We start from the raw sequence: 13522 nt of genomic DNA, 5'->3' as shown, positions 1-13522 counted from the left end.
AACAATGCAATAGTCATATTTTTCTGTCATTTCTCGGTTCCCTCATAAAACAGGGCATCCTTTTCGAAATATTCTTGCAGGTTTTCCTCCCTCCACCCTATACAAAGTTGAAACTTGGAAAAAATTCTGGATACACGCGTCAAAGTGGGTGAGGGGAGGGGTTGGACCTGTGTGAATTGAGATAGTTGCCAAAGTCGGGTCTGCTATAAGACCACTTGACACAGAACAAACTTATTCTGTCAGGAGAACTGCTAATAATCTTCTCCAAACGGCACAGCCACCTAAGCCTAACATAACTAAAGGCATGAAACAAGCCCTCAAAAGCTTGAAGGAGGATGACACTATTATGGTTCTCCCGGCTGACAAAGGTCACGCCAGTGTAGTTTTATAAGATACCGAGACCTATCGCCAGAGGATGAAAACTCTTATCAAGAGCGGTCCATATCGACTTCTTAACAAAGACCCCACTGACCGTCTGAGCAGAAAATTAACTAAAAAGCTCTTAGATCTAAGCGAAACGGTGACCTGACTGAACCTGTGTATAACAAAATTAGACCTTAGACGCTTCACTACAAGTGTTTACAGGAAACTTAAGCACACTGATCGATCAGTACCTGTCTTATGACTCACACAACCCTCAGTCAGTCAAACGCGGTGTTGTCAAGTGCGATCGATCGGAAAATATCATCACTTAAGCAATAGAAAACATTTTCCGTGTTTTCATAGCCTGATATAAACACGAGAGGGGTTGGGAGAATTCCAAACAGTTATGCAAAACCAAGACGAATTTGAGGGTTTGCATAACTGTCGAGAATTCTCCCAACCCCTCGAGTGTTTATATCAGGCTATGCAAACACAGGAAAAATGTTTTCTATTGCTTTTATAAAATAACTTTACCGAGAAAAAACTCAAAAACTCGTTGTTATGGTGCTGATTAAAACAGAAATTCTTACCAGTCCCAAAGTCTTGGACACGAAGTCTTGCACGCGTAATCAGTTCTTGTTTTGCAAAAAGAAGCTTTCCAAAATACGGAGTTTTCTCGCTTAAAATGTCAGCTTTAGCGAAAAAAAAAAATGACACAGCTTGTTTGTAAAAATTTTGCAAGTTTCAGCCGACGAAGGAATGGGTAAATAAATAACCTTGTCGAGTTTTGAACTCAAAAACGTTTTCAAATTCGTGCTTACGTGATTAGCGCGCGAAAAGCAAAACTTCTTGACGTCACAACCATGTTTACATACTCTCATGCAAACACGCCTCTCGGCCAATCAGAGGGCGCGTACTATCTTAGCTATTTTATAATTAAGCAATAGAAAACGTTTTCCGTGTTTGCATAGCCTGATATAAACACGAGAGGGGTTGGGAGAATTCGAGACAGTTATGCAAACCCTCGACTTCGTCTCGGGTTTGCATAAATGTCGAGAATTCTCCCAACGCCTCGAGTGTTTATATCAGGCTATGCAAACATGGGAAAAAAGTTTTCTATTGCTTTTATAAAATAAATTTCCCGAGAAAAAACGCAGAACTCTTTGTATGGCACTGATTAAAAGAGAAATTCTTACCAGATGCAAAATCTTGTCCACGAAGTCTTGCACGCGTAATCAGTTCTTGTTTTGCAAAAAGATGCTTTGCAAAATGCGGATTTTTCTCGCTTAAAATGTCAGCTTAAGCGAAGCAAAATTGACACACCTTCTTTGTAACGATTTTCGAAGTTTCAGCCGACGAAGGAATGAGTAAATAAGTAAACTTGTCGAGTTTTGAACTCGAAGACTTTTTCAAATTCGTGCTCGCGTGATTAGCGCGCGAAAAGCCAAACAACTTGACGTCACAACCATGTTTACATACTCTCATGCAAACACTCCTCTCGGCCAATCAGAGCGCGCGTACTATTTTAGTTATTTTATAATAAACCATCGGCTAGCTCTGAGCAAAAGAAACATTTTTCTGTCCGGATTAAGGAGCACGATAGGGATATACGGCTTTCACGAACTCAAACTTCGGCCGTTTCTGAACACGCCAATAAGACCGGGCATCATTCGCTCTGGGACGAAGTTAAGTTTATTGACCGAGACCCTCACTGCATGGTACTCTGGTATATGGAGTCTATCCACATGAGACTTCACCCTAACAACATCAACAGGAACAGTGGAATTGAGAATCCTGAAGCTTGGATGTCTACAATGAGACAACGTGACAACTGACCTCTACCACACTGAACCGCCAAGGGTGATCCCTTGGCGGTTCAGTGTTCCTCTCAAAATGCCAACAATGCTTTGGATCGAAACCCACCAACCATGAGCGAGGTTTGTTCACTAACAACCACGGTGGTACCAATGGTTCGACTCAGTAAATCGACACTATATCCTGATGAAGACCTGCAGTGTGCGGTCGAAACGTCGCGATCATTATCAAAGCGACAATCGTGAGACAAACGATAAAACTAAACCCTCTTGAGCATAATTTTGGTGTCATTTTTGTTGCAGCCACGGAAGAGTCTTTTGGCGCAAGAATAGTCTGTTGCAGGCGTTCAGATAGTAAAGAGCTTTAGATTCTAAGACGAGGACCTACGAGTGCGAAGTTTCCTCAATACTAAGTAGTGCTCAGCGTCATTTTGGCAGGAAATATAATAATAATCATGCAAAGCAACCGCCAAAGTGAATTTTGGGCGAATTTGATGTATCACAAATCCGACCCCGGCTAGACGAGTTACCCCACCTTGAAACGTTTACATGACAAAATTCGACCCCGGCTGAGAGGGTTACCCGGTCTGGCAGACCGGGCTACCCGCCTTGGCGGGTCACCACACTCGTCATTATCTCCGTCAGGTCACCAACATCCGACACCGGATAACTCTAACTAAACTCCGTCTATAAGTAATCACAAATTGGCGATAGAGACAGGTTGGTATGTAAGACCTTATAAGAAACCGGAAGAGAGGATCTGTCCTATCTATAAAAAAGACGTAGAAGATGAAATACATTTTTTAACTCTGTGCCCTGCGTATCAAGAAAAAAGAAGTACTTTATTTGAACACTTAAACAAAGAATACAGAATATCAGTAAACAGAATGGCACCAGATGATGTTTTTCTGTTGTTAATAAACCCTCCGAGCAAGAACAAACCAGTGCAAAAGTTAATTGCAAATACGTATTTGACTGCTATGAGAAAGAAGATCATTAGTTGTTTAGGTTAACATCGATTATAGTTCCACTAGTGTGCAATTTGTGTTATGATTTTAAGTTATTTGGATAAAGTCGATGTACATAGGACTGTATAAGACTCCAAATAAAGCATTGTCTTGTCTTGTCTTTAAAACGAGATCAAATTAAAATGAGAGATATATATGGACAGGTGGGTCATCCCACCTAAGCGGGATACCTCACCTACCTGGGGCCCCCCACCTCCATGTAAACAGGCCCTTAAATTTCGCGATTTTGCGAAAATTTTATATTTTGAATCACTTTAAATTCGCGTTTTTGAGTACAACAATTTATATTTCATAGGCAATGTTGTTTAACATGTCTTTGAATTAAATAAAACGACTTTATTAAAGGGACAATAACGTCAAAATTGAGGAAAACGCAATGGCGGGACCAGTAACAAAACAGTTCTCACAATGTCAATAAGAAGTTCATGCTTGTACGTGAATTATTGTTCTTGAGTCAATTGAGGACAACATCCATTTACACTGAAATATCCTCAGAAAGGAAAAAAATAAGATTTGTAAACATTTCAGAGGTAATAAACTCGTTCTTTCTTTATTACGGACATAATGTGAGTCACTTAATTTTTGCGTCATGTTATGTTCGCGACACTCTGATTGTTCGCGTCACATTAATTTCGCGATTTTTAAAGTTGCATCGTGAAATTCGAAAATTTCATGGAATAAGGTAATGAAGAAAAAATCAAAAGTCTCGTTTTAAAGGCCGTCCTTTCTTAGCGCATAAGCTCCTTATGCGTGATTTTCGTGCTTATATCGGACGAAAAAAGGAAAAAAACTTGGCTTTTTGCCGTTTTGAATGACTGCAAATTTCACTAGGTTAGTTTTCAGAAATCCGGCTAGACTTATATTATAAAATTAGCTACCCCATTTCTGACGTAAGACTGGCAATACTTTTGGTTTGAGAGTGGCGGATGTGTGATAGGGGTTCCAATGCAAAATTCCAGCAAAACATCACCATTCCTCCCCTCCCCATTTTCGAAAGTACCCTTACAGGCCAGGCTTCCTCGACCTTCCTCGTCATTTGTCAGTTTTTTCAAAGATAATGAGAATGTGGGTATTAAGACTATGGAGTCTCTTACCTCCATAACTCGACGTTGCTGTAGGCCATATATAACGTCACTTCTAATTCAGTGGAAAAATTAGAAGTAACGTTATTCGATGTTTAGCTAAGGTTGTTTTAAAGAGAGTTGAGATTTGTATTCATTAGGCAGGGTGCTTGGTGCTTATACAAATGTACTAAAACAATGCTTCGCTTGAATCAAGTCTGATTACACGTTCTGAGTGATGGTTTAAGCTCCTGTGTAAATGAATTCAAAGTTCAACTCTTTTTACAACTTTCAAGCTCACCCAACGACGGTTTCCTCCCAAATGCATTAAAAACACTTTTTTAGGCTAGTGCAGACCTCTAGAAATGCATTCTAAGCGGCGCTATAAATTTGTATCCGTTCGGTCATCCTCGGGGAACTTGTAATTCGGTCTTATCGAAATTACAAGGGCTTCAGTATGATATTCCCGAAAATTTTAGATGCAATTTAAAGCATTACGAAAGTGATATATATTTTTTATTCCTCTCAGCATCACTTTTTTAATTCGAGAATTTTAGGTTTTCTTTTTCCTTCGAAAAATAGCCTAACCTAGGATGGGAAATGTCAAACTGAATTAAACTTCAGAAAAGCGTAGGGAATTTAGAAGATAAGCTTCTAAAATTGTACATGAGTAGACCCGGTACAATTCAAATCTCCCGGGGATAACATTCTTTGTGTATTGTATTTGCATTATAATGTGGCATTCACATTTAAATGAAATGGAAATTCCTGAAACAAAACGCTTTATTTCCAAAGAGTCATTGGGTACAACATTGAGTTAGCCGAATAGGCCTATGCAACGGCCATCTAGAAATTTTTAGACGTCCTCAAGTAATAAAAAATTTTAACATTTGCAACATTTGCTTCTCTGATACAGATATTTTACGGAAAACAGTCGTCGGGTGCCCCTGAACTTTGACACTTCACGTTTTTTTATTCTCAGTAATGATGTTACATGTATTGAAACGACGAATAACGGTTCTTCTAATTGTTGTTGTTGTTGTAAGACCATAAAAATTCCTAAAACGCGAACGTAGAACTTTGTGACCGCTTAAACATGCTTGAAGCCCTGAGTACATTTTACTGAATTTCTTACAAGCACATATTTGATGTTAATATATACGTCATTTCCTGTCTCGCATGGAAACTGTTATTCAATAGCCCTTTCCTCTCAATCTTCACGTTTCTATAAAGAAAAAGGACTATCATAGAGCTCACTGTTTCAACAAAGAAGCGAACTTTTACGGACAGATAGAATGCATTAAATTAAACGATGGCAAGTTAGGCCAAAACGACCAAAATAATCTTTATTAATGATATACCTCAAGCACAATTATTCCTTATCAGTTTATTCGTGGGGGATGTGCCCCGCGACCTTGATGTCAAGAGCTGAACGTGATTTTAAGAACCTTTAAGCAAGGGGATTTGTGGCCGTTTCGCGCTGATACAGGAATTATCGTAGATGTGTTGGGTAACTCGGCCCCCGATAATGTGCCATTGGCACGTATCGTTGTGTTATAAATTAAGACAGCTCGTAACAAGAAGTAAAAGATTTTTATTAACCGAAGTCTTACCGCTGTATAACTAGTTTACTTTTGAGGCAATCGTCAACCAAAGTAAGTTTTCGAATTTTTTATTATGTTTTTTGTTATTTTTTAGTTTCTATTATTACCGCATGACAGGATGGGGAAAATTTTAGAAGAAGTCAATGCTACTTAAAAATAATGATCATCACTCTGTTACCGCATGCGAAATATGGGTTTGTCTCAGTTCTTTTCCCTTTCATAGTATTGAAAGTGAGATTCCCTAAGAACTTCACTTGCGCTAGCAGTGTACTCTCTCAGACAGCCGAGCTGCTGAAAGGGAAGAGAGGAGAGCCCCTCTCTTGGTAACACAATTTAACTCTAAAATTACATTTCAAACTCCTTCTCAAAATTAAATAACGAAATTAAATAACTTTAAAGAGTCGACCCGATCGATCTTTTCAAGATCTTATCATTCAAATCCCCGGGACGACTCCCAGTATAAAAGTGACAAGGATGCTCGTCAGAAAATTAGGAACAATATAAGATACCTCCATGACCCTTTTGAAAGGTGTGGTTGCCCTCTCTTGCCTCGACGTGCACGCAATTTACTGAGTGATCTATCTGAGAATGATGAGCCTTTCAGTGGCATCTAATAGCCTGAGAAAACAGCCGAAAGTTTTTAATTGATTTTATTCTCTATCTTTAATTTTGCAATTAATTATTAACCCAGAAATGGTAATCGTTTCTATCCGATATGGTTCCCTTAGATTGGCTTACTGTCTTTTAGAATCACGAAAAATAACAATGACAGCTTATTTGTCCAGTGATATTTATTATTTAACTCACTAAAATTTAAAAGCTAACACAGGGTCACTTGCAAACACGTTTTAGAATATTTTCAGCCTCAATATTGAGGTTGGATATTGTGGTGACCCTGTTACGTTTGTGGTTTTTCCCTTTCGTTTATATAAATACTGTATTGTGTAGCATGGTGTTTCTAATCAAAGTAACTCCACATTTTTTCAGCAGACAAATCTTTTATCATGTTCAGTACGTGACTACCAAAACAGGCATTCACAGAACAGGCCTTCCACTTACGTAACAACTTATCCAATATAACGCGAGACAGTGTCACTTATAAGCAGCTGTTAGGATGTTTTCAGTCTCAGATCGACATTAGATTCTGTTTATTCGGTGGTTTTTCTCTTTCCTCTATTATGTAGTACACTGTTTCCGTGTAGAATGAGTGAAAGAGGCTCTGTACATTGCTTCCTTAAAGGACTTTTTAGTATTAATACAGATTAATTAAATTTTAAGTAAGATTGATTCATTAGATTTAGCATTGAGGCGTCAAACGTGAATTTTAAACTTCGTATTTATTCACCTAAGTAAACAAAGCATAAGTTCCTAAAGCGTAAATTTAAGAAATAATTATACTTTTTAATACTCTTGCCCGTGTATTATTGACTTTCATTTGTTACAGCTTCACGCGAGGAACAAATTTCAGGCTAGTAAAAAAATTCCTTTTTGATGTCGTTTCGTGAAAAAATGGTATTACAATAACAAAATGCTACTTTCAGTATACCGACCTACATTATAACCACCTGAATTGTACTTTGTTCTTTAAGATCTCAGAAAACATGGATTTTTCAGTGAGGTGCATAGTAATTGCGCTTGGAATTTTGACGGTTTCTGTGGAGGGATTTTATGGAGGTAAGTTACTAGCTCTAACACATGCCCCCTACAGATTCATTGATAAACCAATCTCAACCGATTCCTGAGACCCTCGGTTTCTCGATCCTCACGATAGCTCAAACTCTGGCGGAGTCTTCTATTTAATTTAGACTTTGAAACTCCCCTGTATTATCATATAAATTTAATTTAAGAGTGGTTGTCAGAGAAAACCGGGCAAAATGTTAAAAATGTCAACGGAAGGGGGTCAACAGAATAAGTTCATACTAACATCATAGATAGGTCTGGTGTAGTAATGGACAAATATACCAAACATAGGTTCTTCATTGCCCTTGTATTAGAGATACGAGCTTCACTTTATTCGACCCCCTCGGACGCCATTCTTATAAGCAAATTTTCACCATTTTCTGAAACTCATAGAACCCGCAAAATTTAACGAGCGAAGTGTATTTTTTGTATGCGATACAACACACCACAGAACTACTTTCTAAAACCATAAGATTTGTTAAGTAGCCCAAAAAAGACTAAAATTTTCTTATTTTATCTGACCTAAACTCAGTGTCTGCAAACGAACAAAAAATCGGGCATTTTTGAATTGATTTCACAGGAAAAAATAACAGATTCCCAATATTGGATATTTTAGTGTATCTAAAGAATACCCACAAAAATCCCAAATTTGGCAAAGTGAGACGAGTCCCAACCAGGGAATTCCCAACCAAGTTCCCTGGTTGGGACTTGTCTCACTCTTCCAAATTTCGGATTTTTGTGGGTATTCTTTAATTACCCTAAAATATCCAAAAATGGGAATCTGTTATTTTTTCCTGTGAATTTACAGCGCACAACTAAAAAGACAGAACAAATCTGACAGCCAAATTGCAGTCTACTTTCATCCATGTAACCAAAACACTAATAATCATTTTGGGCCGTTGAAACAGGAAGAAATTAGAAAACTCACATTTGTTATAGTTTCCAAGCTTTTTCTTGCAAACAGGCCGATCCCTTCGTGTTTGTTTTAAGTCCTCTTCGTGAATTTTCTCTCATATTTCGCTGTAAAGTATGTTCAGCAGCTGGAGGAAATATCAAAAAGCTCGAAATACTGCTTAGGTTACATTTTTAAAGGGCAAAAATTGCTGAACGATAGGATGAAACTAGAAAATAACAACGCGACGCCATCTTGAAAATTCAGCACTCAAGAGGGACTGGCACTAGTAACTGCCTTGTCCACAAGATGATGAATTACCAAATGGCTTAAAAGAAAAAAACAAACAAACCAGCTTATGAGCGACCTATAACAGTCTTATTTCTTCTTCAATGACTACTTTTAGTTAAATTTAGCTTGTTTTGTGTTGTCGTTTTTTTATGGCGGAGTGATGGGGTGTGATGAACAGGTGACCAATTGGCATTACTTTATTCAGTCTTCATTTGCTCTTCATTCACTTCACTTTGAGTTATCCCATATAAGTCTTAGCGTTTCTTTGGACTCTTTATTGTATTATCTATTTTTGCGTCAGTCTTCAATCACAGTCCATGTCCGAAGGTCCACTCATCTCCTTCTGTTAATGATTTCCTGATACACTTTTTATGGTCCGGAAGGCTTCGCCCGAAGCACTACTAGCAGAGCTTGGGGGAAGTTATTGACTAGTCATAAGCTTCATGGGTGGGGAGACTGAGTAGTTGCTCCTTGGACTTGAAGTCTAGAGACTCAGTACAGGCACCTTGTAACAGTTAAGAGTCAGGTCCGTAATCTGACTAACTGTCAGTCACTAAACATTTAACAATTATTCTTTGAAATCGAGGTGAATAGTGGCTAAATATTTACCGAGCCGCGAAAGCGGCGAGGTAAATATTCCCAAAGCCACTATTCACCGAGATTGAAAAGAATAATTGTTTTAGTATATACACACGAAGTGATCTCAGCAAAATCAGAGAGGAAACCATTCAAAAGTACGATTTGATTGACAGATCTAATCACGCGTAAGTTTAAAAATAGATCTTTGCAGAATTTTCAAACATGGCAATTCACAACTTTATCATTTCGCAAACAACAGCGTAATGGCTTAAATGGAACCTCTAAAAGTTTGAACTGTTTCCTTTCCTTGTCCACTCGCTAGGAGGTGAATATTGTTGAATAGTCCGAGATAGCGAACCAATCAGATTGCTTAAATCACCAAGATCACTGAGTGTGTATATACTAATTATCGATGTGCGTTTGAGCAACTTGTTGTTCTGAGTGAGTTTTGATTTCATTGAGCTTAAGTAATAGCTTAATTTGTATTTATAACTTTTCAAAAGAGATTGAGCGGTTTTCTATTTAATAAAAGTGAACTTATCCAGTAATTTGCAGTGACACCTAAATCTCTGGAAAATTGTAAATACATATATAGAGAATACTTCATGGAAAGTGCTGGCGTACGGTATTTACGCACGAGTTGTTGACGTATCAGAAATTGAACGAGTGAGCGCAGCGAACGAGTAAGATTTCTGATACAAAAATAACGAGTGCGTAAATAACGTACAAAGCACTTTCCATGTGGTATTGTGTTTATTATATACATACTGAGACATCATCATTTTGGCGGCTTTTTTATTTTAAATCTTTCAAAAATGCTAAAATTTGCCGCTACACACTTACCGCAAAATGACAACGAAAACGAAGTATCAACTTTTTAGTAAAAACGTTCGTTAAAAACATAAATGACGGTGAGGATATGAGGTAATCCAAGAACCATAAGTAATCTCAACTGTTTGTTCTCAATGCACAATTGAAAATGAGTGAATTTAAGTAAAATGGCCAGTTTCAATATAAACTTAAGCTTAAATGAAAGGCAAAGTAGCTCCGACTAAAAGCACAACAAAAGCTTACGTCTCGTTCTGTTTATCCCTTTCCGCTGTTGTTTCACGGGCTCTCTACCGTTTTCTTTATCGACAGTGAAACAAACGAAACTATTCCCACTCCATTTCCGAAATGTTTATCACTTTTTTAGCGAGAAAAACTCTTTGAGTAAAACTTTTCTCGTTGAATGTGTGCGAAGCGGCGCTGCAAGCTGCAATAAAAGGCGGCAATTTTGGCGCGAAACCCACACACCTCTGTGCCTTCTGATTGGACGTATCATTTTTCTCACACGTGAAAAAACATCGTTCGCGATTCTGATTGGACGTATCATTTTTTTTCACGTGTGAAAACCATCGTTCGCTCCTCTGATTGGCTAGAACTAATTTGCGTACGAAAATTTACGACATAGCTTTTTGGTGAGTATTTCTCAGTACGTATATAATAAATTCCATTTACATCTGTAACTCAATGCGATATTCGAATTCCATGGTCTAATTCCTGTGAATTTCATGGAACTCCATGGAGATCAATGGAATTGGATGCAGTAGTTTCCATGGAATTTCATGGAACTCTTCCATTGAATTCCAATGAAATTGATTTCCTTATCCCCCATGGAATGCCATGGAAATTTTTTCACGGAAATCGATGGAATTCCATGGAGGTATTTCTTACGGTATGTACCAAGTTATTTAAAGGGGCTTTGTCACGCTATTTTCTACCTTTTTAAAACGCTAAAGTGTGTTTTCGAATCAATTGAATTCCAAGAATAAGACTATATTTAGGCATTAAAACCGTTTCCTGTCGTCTGTTAATATGGATGGCAAGGATGATTGAAACTTGAAAAAATGGCGGGCCTTTTCAATGCAAAAGTTACCAAAAAATAATTATGACCTTCTCCATAGCTCTAAAGGAGCATTTTGTACTAGTGTATAGGCACTAAGTAATGACTTCAGCACGTAATATTCCTAAAAACAGCAATATCCTCAAGACAAACCCCCTTTAACACCAGGATAAATTGACTACTATATGATTAAAACGCCCGATCACTGTTGTGGGAAGTCAAATCTCTTTCTTTTTTCCACGAGCTTAACGTGGCGAGTGTTTCAACTTTTCCAAAACGAAATGTGTTATTATTCTCTTGTCTTAAAACGTCAGCGTGTCCAAATATGGCAATCCTGACAGGGACTTCAGGCATCATCACAAGTCCTTTTTACCCGGGAAATTATGGTAATAACCACAATTGCACATGGAAAATCATGGCAAGTACAGGAAATCTCGTCGAGTTGGTCTTTCAATACATGGACATAGAAAGTGGGACTAACTGTCCCTACGACTATATACAACTTCAAGATCCTGTCATTCATGGTAGTGGTGAGCTTCCTGGGCGTTTATGTGGTTCACTCACCACCAATTCGATTTTTTCTTCTCACCACAAACCCTTGATTGTACGTTTTGTTACTGACGGTTCTGTAACACGCCGTGGATTTAAGGCAAGATACACTGTCTCTGGTAAGTAGGAAGAATTATGTTTTGCAGTGCTTTGCGCTTTATCTAGCATAGTATGTTGCGCGGTATCTCGGCACAATCGCTTGTAAACACTAGAAATTTTTGTTTGAGCATAGACGATTTCTGAATTTTGTCCTCAAAGATAGTCCTTTACATTTCTCAGTCTTGGAAGGTTTCCACTTTGCTCAATTAAGCATATTTAAAATCAGGGGCATAGCCAGCCATTTTTTCTATTTAAGCCCGATTTGAAGAGGTCCTGAGAAAGCGAGGGAGGAGAGATTCATTCATTTATTCAGTCGTTCGTTCGTTCGTTCGTCCCTCCCTCTATCCATCCATCCATCCATCCATTCATCTATCCATCCATCCATCCATCCATCCATTCATTCATTCAGAGAGTTGTAAAACTTTGGAACTTGAATGTAAACGGTGCTGGTATTGGTTCTGCAAGGCGATTAAAAAAAAAAAAAAGATTCAGCACTCCTAGTATTATGTATTTGGTTGTTCATTGAAAAAACGTTATTGAATTTTGAAAAGAGTGAAAACATAAAAAACCTTATTAAAACAAGTGGATTTCTTGACATTTCAAGAGCTTTTGCTCCTTGAAGATCGGGTGAGTATGGGCTTCGTACCTAGATTTCCGATCTTACTTATTGTATGTAATGTATGTAAATCTTTATTTAAACACGGGAAATCATCAGTTAAGCTTAAGTTAAAAACTAAAACTAATTACAACTGCTTTACATGATTGCCGTGTGGGAATCCGATATATCAGCTACCTTCTTGATATTTCGCTTAAAATGCTCAACGGATGCAGCGTTTTTTAAGTTTTTGGGCAAGTTATTCCATAACATGGCCCCGCTGTAAGAGAAGCTTCGTTTCAAATAATTGGTGTTTGGTTTGGACAGGGTCAGCCTTCCCTCAGAGTTTCTTAAGTTGCAAGCAGAGTGACGCTGAGAGAAAAGACTTTGTAGATATTTTGGAGCAAGGTCATGCATGGTTTTATACATCATTAAGGCTTTTTGTTTCTTTCGTCGAAGAGATAGCCTCTCCCAGCTGAGGGTGGAGAGAAGGTGGTTTGAGCTCGCATCAAAGGGTGATTTAGTAATAACTCTGGCTGCACGATTCTGTAATTTTTGGAGCTTATCACTCAAGTAACCACTCAAACAGTCCCAGACGGGGCTGCAGTAATCAAAATGAGGCATAATTAAAGCGTTATAAATTTGAATTGCAGTTTCTTTGGATATAAAGGGCCGCACACGTTTTAGGGCGCCTATAGCTGAAGAGACTTTCTTGCAAATCTCTTCAACGTGTTTACCCCAAGAGAGTTGAGCATCTATGGTAAGACCCAAGGATTTGGTATGATCGACTCTCTTGATAATTTGGTCATCAATTCATATTTCTACATCGTCACATTGGGGAGATAGTCTTTGTCTTGATCCAATAATCATTAGCTCTGTTTTAGCAACATTTAGACTGAGCTTGTTAGCTTTCAGCCAACAGCTAAGGTTATTTAATTCAGGGGTTAGAGCTAGCTTAAGCTCTGTTAACGTCTTAGCAGATAACGTAAGGTTGGTGTCATCGGCAAACATTCTTGGTACGGCGCCCCGCAGGGAGTTGGGAAGATCATTAATGTAAATTAAAAATAGCAAAGGACCCAATA

At 38.2% G+C, this 13522-nt stretch overlaps 1 protein-coding gene across 2 annotated transcripts in view; it reads left to right on the top strand.

The window, feature by feature from the left end:
• The window catches only part of LOC140953172 (uncharacterized), a 44468-nt gene that overhangs the window by 15959 nt on the left and 14987 nt on the right, over positions 1 to 13522 (top strand). The window lies entirely within an intron of this gene.

Source organism: Porites lutea, chromosome 1, assembly GCF_958299795.1.
Source record: "Porites lutea chromosome 1, jaPorLute2.1, whole genome shotgun sequence".
Taxonomy (NCBI): domain Eukaryota; kingdom Metazoa; phylum Cnidaria; class Anthozoa; order Scleractinia; family Poritidae; genus Porites; species Porites lutea.
This window is presented reverse-complemented; position numbering and strand designations above follow the sequence as displayed.